Consider the following 11,469-nt stretch of genomic DNA (forward strand, 5'->3'; position numbering starts at 1 on the left):
AGGCCAGATCTGTCTCGGACCATCTACCCTTTTCCCTTGAGCTATGGTACATGACAAAGGTAGGGCTAGACCCCCATTTAGACTAAATCACTACCGGATTTCGATAATGGATAACTATGAATTGATAAAACAGGAAATTGTGCTTTTTTGGGATACTAATTATAGCACAGCAAAGACCCAACTGGTGTGGGACGCATTTAAGGCCTATATGAGGGGGGTGTTTGTTAGTAATATCTCTAACTTAAGAAAGGGCTATGGTATTAAGGAGAGGGCCTTAAAGGAACCAGCGTTGGCAGGTATGAATGAGTTCTCTAGCAATAATACAGAAGAGAATAGAAAGGCTATGCAGAATGCTTCCCGGGCATACTCCGATTTTTTTGTTGGATAAGGCCCAGCAGAGTTTGCTCTTTAAGGGCCAAAAAATTGCTGTCTAGGGTGATTTCTAATCAAGATAATAAAACGGATACTTAGTATTTGCTCTACAGAGGGTATAATTATTCAGGACCAAGACCTTATAAAGTTACCTTCTTGAAGCATTTTTCGGATTTGTATAAAGCAGACAATACTATTTCGGATGCAATGATGGACTCCTATTTGAACTCCATATCTTTCCCCGTCCTTACAGATACTCAAAGACAATCGCTTGAAGTGGATTTCTCTTTGCAGGAGATGGAGGCCGCAATTAATGCCTGTTCAGGAAATTCCTCCCCTGGGTTAGATGGATTCCCTTACGAATTTTACCATGAATATAGGAATGTTATGCTCCCACGACTTTTGAGAGTATTTGCTGACTCATTTGAAGATGGCAGCTTGCCAGAATCAATGATAGAAGCTGTAATAATTTTAATACTGAAAAAGGGCAAAGACCCTTTAGATCTGGGGTCATATAGACCGACATCGTTACTGAACACCGATGTGAAGCTTTTCTCAAGGATTCTGACTACAAGGATCTCTAAGGTTATTCCATCAATTATACATCCAGATCAGAATGGATTTACTCCAGATAAGGGTACTCATTGTAATCTCCATAGCTTATTTACGAATATACAGTCTCCTGGGGGGGGGGGGGGTCTCTCGCTCCATCCTGTCCTTGGAGGCTTTCAAGGCTTTTGACAGGGTGGAGTTGAGATATTTAAGTGGCTCGGCCCTCTACTCAAACGCCTCAGAGTCAAGGTCCTAACCTGTGCAATTGAGCTTGTTACCGCTTGTGTTCCTAACTACGTGCCTCGTTCCTAGACTACGCTCTTCGTCTGATCCCTGGATGCTTGCATCGCTCCACCTGTTGCCAACCCGGATTGTCTGACTTCGTTTCTGTGCCGCCTGCCCTGACCCATTGCTTGTCTCGACTACGTCTCTGCCTCATCCTCCAGTTCCTGTCTTTGTTGCTCCTGGTAACGACCCTGCCTGTCTAACCACACCTGTACTGTCGGTACCTGTGCAGGTACCTCCTGGTTCACCTAGACCAGCTTCTACTGACTCTGGGACTGCCCTGGAGTGGTACCTGGCAACTACCCTAACGGCAAAATCTATCCTCACCATCAGAGGCTATAGCAAACACCAGGTAGCTGCTTAGTCACGCCCCTCCAGGGTAAGGCCAGTCCGTAGCACAGTGGGTTCACATCCAACTACCCTCTTGCCACTAGATAGTTTTGCACCTTCTAGTGATGGATCTCCGAGTATGCTGAAGGTCTCTGATCCATTTGAATATTTGGGTTTTATTATATCTCCCAAGATTGAAGATTATCTGCAACTTAATTTGACTCCACTGTTAAGCAAATTAAGGTCTAAAATTGCGATATGGCTTTGACTTCCCTTATCTAGAACTGATAGGATATCCTTGGTGAAAATGGTAATTCTACCCCAACTGCTTTATATTCTTAGGAATTCACCCGTATTGATTGAGGATAAGTTTTTTTAAATTAATTGAGAGGATCATTAATGATTTGTTGTGGGGAAGAAAGCGGGTAAGGCTCAAATTTGAATATTTATATAGTCTGCTGGAACAGGGAGGGTTGAACCTTCCTTATTTCAAGGGCTATTTTATACTGGCCAATTATGGCTGTATTATCAATGGGAGAAAAGTGCACTTTTTAAGATTTTGGTGAGGAGATCACCCTATAGCAATATATTTACATTATTGGAATCAGGGCAGCTAATTCAGGCGGAACAGGATTATAGAAAGGCTAGAAAGTTACTCTCTAATTCTTGGGCTACCATTAAAAGATGGTTGGGAGTAAAGGGATCCCTGAGGTGTCAATAGGAATCATCTCTAATAAATTATCTATATCCACGTGGTCAACATTTATGGCTCCTTGTTTAGCCAGTTTATCAGCTAGGTCATTACCCTCTTTATCTACAGGGAGTGCAGAATTATTAGGCAAGTTGTATTTTTGAGGATTAATTTTATTATTGAACAACAACCATGTTCTCAATGAACCCAAAAAACTCATTAATATCAAAGCTGAATATTTTTGGAAGTAGTTTTTAGTTTGTTTTTAGTTTTAGCTATTTTAGGGGGATATCTGTGTGTGCAGGTGACTATTACTGTGCATAATTATTAGGCAACTTAACAAAAAACAAATATATACCCATTTCAATTATTTATTTTTACCAGTGAAACCAATATAACATCTCAACATTCACAAATATACATTTCTGACATTCAAAAACAAATCAGTGACCAATATAGCCACCTTTCTTTGCAAGGACACTCAAAAGCCTGCCATCCATGGATTCTGTCAGTGTTTTGATCTGTTCACCATCAACATTGCGTGCAGCAGCAACCACAGCCTCCCAGACACTGTTCAGAGAGGTGTACTGTTTTCCCTCCTTGTAAATCTCACATTTGATGATGGACCACAGGTTCTCAATGGGGTTCAGATCAGGTGAACAAGGAGGCCATGTCATTAGATTTTCTTCTTTTATACCCTTTCTTGCCAGCCACGCTGTGGAGTACTTGGACGCGTGTGATGGAGCATTGTCCTGCATGAAAATCATGTTTTTCTTGAAGGATGCAGACTTCTCCTGTACCACTGCTTGAGAGAAGGTGTCTTCCAGAAACTGTCAGTAGGACTGGGGAGTTTGAGCGTGACTCCATCCTCAACCCGAAAAGGCCCCACAACTCATCTTTGATGATACCAGCCCAAACCAGTACTCCACCTCCACCTTGCTGGCGTCTGAGTCGGACTGGAGCTCTCTGCCCTTTACCAATCCAGCCACGGGCCCATCCATCTGGCCCATCAGACTCACTCTCATTTCATCAGTCCATAAAACCTTCGAAAAATCAGTCTTGAGATATTTCTTGGGCCCAGTCTTGACGTTTCAGCTTGTGTGTCTTGTTCAGTGGTGGTCGTCTTTCAGCCTTTCTTACCTTGGCCATGTCTCTGAGTATTTGCACACCTTGTGCTTTTGGGGCACTCCAGTGATGTTGCAGCTCTGAAATATGGCCAAACTGGTGGCAAGTGGCATCTTGGGCAGCTGCCACGCTTGACTTTTCTCAGTTCATGGGCAGTTATTTTGCGCCTTGGTTTTTTCCACACGCTTCTTGCGACCCTGTTGAACTATTTTGAATGAAATGCTTGATTGTTCGATGATCACGCTTCAGAAGCTTTGCAATTTTAAGAGTGCTGCATCCCTCTGCAAGATATCTCACTATTTTTGACTTTTCTGAGCTTGTCAAGTCCTTCTTTTGACCCATTTTGCCAAAGGAAAGGAAGTTGCCTAATAATTATGCACACCTAATATAGGGTGTTGATGTCACTAGACCACACCCCTTCTCATTACAGAGATGCACATCACCTAGTATGCTTAATTGGTAGTAGGCTTTCGAGCCTATACAGCTTGGAGTAAGACAACATGCATAAAGAGGATGATGTGGTCAAAATACTCATTTGCCTAATAATTCTGCACGCAGTGTATATTCTGGGTTTTGGAATAACCTTTAGTCTTTTTCCAATAAACGGTTAAACCATTACATTGGACCAATTTATCTATGGCACAAAACAACTTGGCGTGTTTCACCGGTTTATTGTTGGACCGTAACATGTGATTCCTCTTCCATGTGGGCATATATTCTAGAAAACTGTTCCGGACATAATTTGAATCAGTAACTATGACGAATTCTTTGATATTGTGCTCTATAACAATCTTAACAGTTTGGTATACAGCAGCTAATTCTGCTACCTGGCTACTTTTAGCACCAATACTGTATCCCACTGAAATATTAGGGAAATTCATCTGTCCAAGAATGCCAATTCCTGCCACCAATTTTCTCTCATCCCCTACCATAGTGTGATAAGCAAAACCATCTATATACACACAGGGGAGTAGAGAACAATAATCTTCATTATATACTTTGTAAGGGGAAGATTTTTGTTCCTCTAGAAAATCATCTACCAGCTCTTCTTTATGAGAATGAGCTGCACAGTTGTGAAGTTCGGCAAGTCCCTTGGGCTACTGGACACTTTTTATTTTGTTTATACCGAACTTCTAAGGGCCATCCTTGTAAAGACAAGGTCCAAGCAGTGATTCGGCCATTAGACAAGTTACTATCCCTAATTTTCTCACTCTGTAAGTATTGTAGGTGTTGGTGTGCCGTTTCAACAATGATTTTCTCACCCTGAATAAAACTACTAAAGTTTTGAAGTGCCCAGACTGTGGCTAATAAAGCTTTTTCACAATCGTTAAACTCTACTTCTACCGGTGACAGGGACTTACTTGCATAAGCAATAACTTTCTGCAGTTTATCCTGTTTTTGATATAAGACAGCACTAATACTAAGATCTGTAAAACCAGTTGCCAGATAAAAGGGTTTACCCCCCTCTGGATATGCTAGACATGGGGCTTGGGTAAGTGTTAGCGGTTTTTCTCAGGCAGGTTTATGCTGGTATAAGATGAGGCATCAGACCTCCAACCCATGAATTTTTCCCTGTGCAATGAATATCCGGTTTGCTTCTGATCAGGAGATAAATTTAAACCGTGACTCAACATAGGTTGTAAAATATCTGAAATCTTTATTTCTCAGCACATACTTATAGGGCTTTATTGGGGGTGGTGCATATTGTCTCTTAAGATCCAATTGGAACAATCCTGGGTGTTTCCTAGGAGGCCTTGGGAACATGTTTTGTCAAGATACAGTTGAAACTTTGTTAAACAATGGCAGGTATCTGCTATATACAATACTTGAAAAGGGTGTATTTACATTGAACAGGTTTTCCTCTACATGCTAATAAGTTGAATAGGTTATCACAGTTCGTTGTCAGAGGGGAGTGTGAGGTGAGATGTTATAATAGCCTTTTGTGTCGAGGGATGCTGCGATTGTGTCCAGCACAGGGCAGGGGTGTGGCGCCTAAGGTATGACTTTGGAATTATTTGGGAGTTAAGATTGGGGTACCCATAAATAGTTTAGACCAGCCAGTAATCTGGCCCCCGGTTTTGAATAAAGTTAAGATCAAGATAAGTGCTTTGTCAGAAAGTGGAGGTGGGGGGGGCTCAGAGTAGATTCGTATAGCATTGATTAAGAGATTATTGTGCGCTCATCGTCTTGTTCCCGATATGTGCCTCCCCAATCTGGATTGACGATATATTTTTTCATAGATTGGAGACTCTGATAAACGATCTAATTTGGGGAAGGAAGAGGGTGCGTATAAAGCAGAGATACTTATGGTTGTCGGAGGAAGATGGTGGGTTGTCACTTCCTTTTTTTCAAGGTTATTATTTATGTGCACAGATACAGCGTTGTTGCTTTTTGAAAGAGAGTTTACTTCTACGCTATTTGACTAAAGTGATGGATAAACCAATAGAGAATATTTTTGCATGTTTGGAGACTGGGTATATGGGATTGGAGAAGTCCTTGCCGATCCCTTGTTCACTACAGAGGGTATGGAATAAGCTAAAGGATATCCTTAAAGTTTCTAGTCCCTTTGCCTTTACTCCTCTGTGGGAGAACAAGGGGCTGGCGGAATTCTTCAAAATTACAGATTTTGGTTATTGGTCAAGTAAGGGTATTAATAAAGTGTCTCACCTTTTTTATTCGGGTCATTTTAAATCGCTTTGGGAATTTGGTGTCACTTATAGTTCACCACTAGACGTGTTTATGTATACACGCTTAAAACACACTTTTTTAGCCTCTAGGAATAGGGACTTCATTTTTCCACGAGAGAATTTATTTTTCGATTATTGTGATGCTCACAAGTACGAGAAGGTGAAGATCTCTGCATTGTACGCTAAACTCCGAACGGCATTGGCAACTGTTACTCCTTTTAATAGTCCAACTAAGTGGGAGCAAGAGTTGAATTGCTCTCCACTACAGTGGTCTTCCATCTATAAGAATGTGAAGAAGGCGTCGGTTTCCAATGCCCATAGATTAATCCAATTTAAGATTTTGCATCGATTATATTATACCCCAAAAATCCAAGGAAAATTCCGTCAAAATAAAGCTAGGGAGTGTTGTTGCCCTAAATGTGGATATGTTAATGCCGACTATATACACTTGCTTTGGGGCTGTAGTAAAATCAAAAAATATTGGGACCAAGTGTTCTCTTCCCTACAAAAGGAGTCCGCGTCGAATTACAACCCGGGCATTTTGACAGTGATTTTGGGATACTATCTCTCAGAAATGGAAACCCCCCTTCGGGTCAGACAGATCTGGATGAGGGGTCTGATGGTCGCCAAAGCTATGTTGGTTAAGTATTGGGGCTCTGTCTCCCCGCCCTCGGTAAGCGAGTGGAGTATATACCTTCAACAAATTAGAGTATATGAGGATATCGCAAGAAAGTAGGGGGTGCCACGCAAGACCTCTTAGGTATATTTAATGCTGTTTTATATTTGATTGAATGGATTGGACGGCAGCCAATATGGGGGGGGGTATTATTAGTATAATTATTACTATATTGGGTGTAAACTTATATTGATCGGTACAACTTTGCCACAATGATGTTTATAATTATTGTGTTATGTATACTGACTTGATCAATATTGGACTTTGTACTAAAAAAAAAAAAAAAAGGGTGTGAGATATGTTAATTCGAGGTACTGCATTCCACAAGAGATGAGGCTTGTATAATATTTGTCTAATCTGTGATGTATCAAAAGTAAGATTATGAAAAATCCCTTTCAGTAAATTTTCTTTTAAGTTCAGTCATGGCTTGCTCCTGATCCTCCCCCCATGTCTACGGTACACCTTTCTTTAACAATGTTAATAACGGTTTAATGATCTCTGCATAGTTATCAATGAACTTTCGTGAATAATTCATCATACCCAGAAATGACCTGAGTTCACTGATATTGGTAGGCATTTTAGATTTCATCACAGCCTCCACCTTTTTCTTCTGAGGATTCAGGCCTTTAGAGGTAACCTCATGTCCAAGGAAATTGACCTTGGTCCGACACCACTGAGCTTTCTGCAAATACATTTTTACACCTGCCTCTCTTAACTGATTAAGCACATGCCTAATCTCTTGGATATGCTGGTCAAATGACGTACTTTTCATCAAAATATCATCTACATAAGTTAAGTTTCCTCTTTCCTTGGCATCAGGCATAGCCTTATGTAAAAAAAAACTGCAAATTCATGACCTGAGTTTATGTATCCAAACGGTAGTCTGGTTCAGGCAAATTGTTCCTTACTAAAGATAAATGCCAATTTATGTTGGTCTTCAGGACTCACCTTGATGGTCCAATACCCCTGAGCGCAATCTAATATGGTAAAGATCCTGGCGCCTTGCATTTGTACCAAGCATTGGTCTATATATGGCACGGACATATATACTCATTTATTAAGCTGTCGTAGATCAGCACATGAATGCCATTGACCATTCGGTTTAAGAAATCCAAGGATAGGATTATTATAAGAACTGTGCACCGGTCTTATAATACCTCTCTCCTTGAGATTTCGGATTATTTCTGCTAGCGATTCGTAACAAGCTAGTGGAAGATGATATTGCTTGATATAAACGGGAGGTGCCTCGGGATCAGTCTGAATCCTGGTAATGTGTATGTTAGTCATACCACAATCATAGGAATCTTTAGCAAAGATATCCTTGAATTCTAGGAGAACCTATTTTAATTGTTGGCGCTCTAGGTCAATGGAGCATCCATCAACTAATGACATTTGTTTCTGTACCATTTCTAGGAACCCTGGAAAAACTTCAGGCTAACCTATTTAGTAGGCTTCCTCCAGCCTGTCAGTGAGGTCATGATTCGACTTACCGGCTTTTTCAGCAAACTCATGATATTCCTGGGCTTCCTGCTCATTAATTTTATGATTGAAAGTAAGGGAGGATTCCTCTACCTTGCAGGTACCTTCTTCAAGATTAAAAGGATATACTGAACTGATGGTGAACAATCCTTCAGGAGAATAATAAAATGTTTGTTCAACCAATTGTTCTTCTGTTAGATACAATTCAGGTATTAGGCCAATAATTACATTCTGAAACCCAAAGGTATAATCATCTGAATCTAATGCCATACCAATGATTGTGCCTTTAGACTTAAACTTCATTTGGCATACCATTATTCACAATTATTTGGGTTTTAAAGGTTTGTAAATTCACCATAGGGCTAGGATTTACTGAAATACCTAATTGTTGCATTCCGTTTGATAGTCATATCAATGCATCAGAATTCTTTAATTTTTGGCCTTTTGATACCTGAATGGGTAACAGGAAATTATTAGTATCTGGAGGGACGATTACATCTCATGGTACTAATACACTGATTGCATATAGCAGTATTTGGGATGACTCGAGGGCTTCATGTTTATCCATAAAACTATCAGGATTTCCGTTTATTCTTGTCCACAATGTGGAATTTACCAAATCCACATGAATGGCAAAACAATGTATTATATTGTTACCTATGTACATTTGATACCGTGGTTCATTTAGCACCAGGAATAAATAAGTTGCTGATTTACCTGCAATGGAAATGGTTAACATACATTTTGCAATTATATTATGGTTAGTATCCAAGTCATGTACCCAATTATCCTGACGATTTGGATACCGAATTACTTTTGGATTGGCCACTTGATTTAGTAGATCCCTACTAATATAACTATTTTCATGGCGCAAATCCAATTTAGCCCTTTTAATTCTTCCTAGGTCATTAAACTGTACTGGTAAGAACACCTCATCATCCACCTTTTCAATTCCCACTAGGAATTGTTCATGACCATTGAACCCAGTAGGGTCAGTAGTTTCTGGATGTAGGTGGATTGTAAGAACATCCCCTTCCAAAGAGATATCTTTAACTCGTTCAGGAGCTACACATATGGTGTTATCCTCCTGTCCGCCTACAGTGGCGTTAGGGGTTGCTTGCAGGAAAGAGACATCAGGGACTTGGCTATTTCTAAAATGTATTTCAATAGAATCCGGCCTTTCCTCTATCACATGGCAGCTCTGCCGACTGTGACAGGATTGTGACTGCTCATAATTGATGGGCATCCTCACTTGAGACCATATAACCTTATTAACAAAATCAATCACGGGGCTTAATCTTTTGAGGAAATTAATGCCAATAATTAATAGATCAATGGGCATATCCATGATCAATGTAGGATGGCTGATTAGTTTATTTCCTACTTTAAAATCCAGCCAAGCCTTACCCAAAACCTTGAGGGCGTTGCCTGAGACACTTACCAGGTTAGCATTAAAACTCAGAAGATACATCCTGTAATTGTTGGAAGTACTTTAGAGATAATAAAGTTGCTTGGCTACCGTCTATCAAAGCCATTATTTGTGGAAATTATCGAACAATTCCACTTTCATGTAATATCGTTATTCTATTTCCTGTAAAGAACAAAGATATTTGGAATGATAAGTGAAGTTGTTTTCCTGCTTTGCAGTTGTTATGGAATATAATGGACACTTGCTTGTCACTTACAAAATGGTGTCTGTCTGAGAGACAACCCCCAGTATGCATTCTATGATTGAAACTATTTGCAGCAAAAACTTAAAACTGTCAGGAATTCCTCTAAGTCTATCATACATATGCCTTAAACTTATTTCCTGTTTACATACTTGATGGAAGACCAATCATGTGAGCCCACTCCTCCCATTTATATGGAGGGTATATAATGTGAAGCCCCCACCTAATAAATTAGAGTTATGCTTTGACCTTATATAGATTGTCAGTGTTATTTCTCTCACCGTGCATGCACGTATCTGTCTATCTAATTTGGAGCAGTGTATCAACCTACCTGACCATTGATCAGAACCAAAACATTTAGGTGCCCAACGTGGGGCTCAAAGGTTGGACCCCCTGTTCCTGTACCCCCGGATATCAGACGTAGGAGAGGCGCACCAACGGACACCGGAATCGCTACCCATGATATGAGGTAAGAAAACAGAGTAATCTTGCCTATACTGTGTCCCCTGGTGTAGCCTCTTGTCATCTGTCTGAGGAAGAGGTGAGGAAGCAGTTGGGGCGCCTTTGAGGGCACGTAAGTAAGAACCCCACAGTAATTGATGAGATTTTGATACACTGTGTTTTATATGTTGTTCTGACGTCGTTATGACCTTGAGCACCTGTGTATAAACTACAGAGTTACAAAATAAGGAAGCCTACCTCATTTGCCTACATCGCGGTACAGCCATAGGCGTCTGTCTGGATAGTAGAAGGGAAGGAGGCAGTCAGAACCAGTCCAAAGGTGTACTACGTGTCTGACTCAAAAAAGAACTCAGGTAGTTCAGGAACACAGGTTACGGACTAGATGGCTCCAGGAGATATTACATTAAGGGAAATATTGAAAGTGTCCCGAAGGGATGCTGCTCACCGGAGCAGTACGTGGCGGACAAGAGAGGGAAAAGCTTTGTAAAGTGTTTACCCAGGTTGGAAAAACATTATGAGATGTGTAAAGGTGGCACTCTTTGTGTTGATACATGGAGAGCATTGTTAAATGAGAAGTTAAACTTACTGATGAAAAGATAGTAAGTGCAGTGGAGATGTGGCTTGACTGCAGCAAAGAATTTGAATGGACGGGGGGAGAACAGACATATAATGAAAAGACAGGAAGGTATTACTGTATGCCCGGGGAGCCACCTTATAATAATTGTGTCATCAAGAAGGGGGGTGGACCTGTGCCGTATGTGGGCAACAGAATCTTCCCTCCCGTGTTACGTACCTCGCATGTGGTGCTTCACGCCCATATAGCCACATTCCTGTAGCTCCCCGACACCTCCTACCCATAGCTCTGCATGAGACACCGTCATATTCCTAGCCGACGTCCACGGCTGGACTGTTAACCCCCGGTAACCCAGATCCCTCCGTCCTGCCTATAAGCCCACAAGTTCAAGCACTCTATCCCATGATAAATCCTGATGGCACATTCAGTCTGCCACAGCAGGTTGTTCAAGTAATGGTCACCAAATCAGCTGTATTCAATTGTCAGTCAGTTGCCGGACCCCGAGACCCACCCCATGCAATTTTACCGTAAATTAGATCCAATATACAAGACATATGGGTGTACAT

This window comes from Bufo bufo, chromosome 2 (assembly GCF_905171765.1).
Source record: "Bufo bufo chromosome 2, aBufBuf1.1, whole genome shotgun sequence".
NCBI lineage: Eukaryota > Metazoa > Chordata > Amphibia > Anura > Bufonidae > Bufo > Bufo bufo.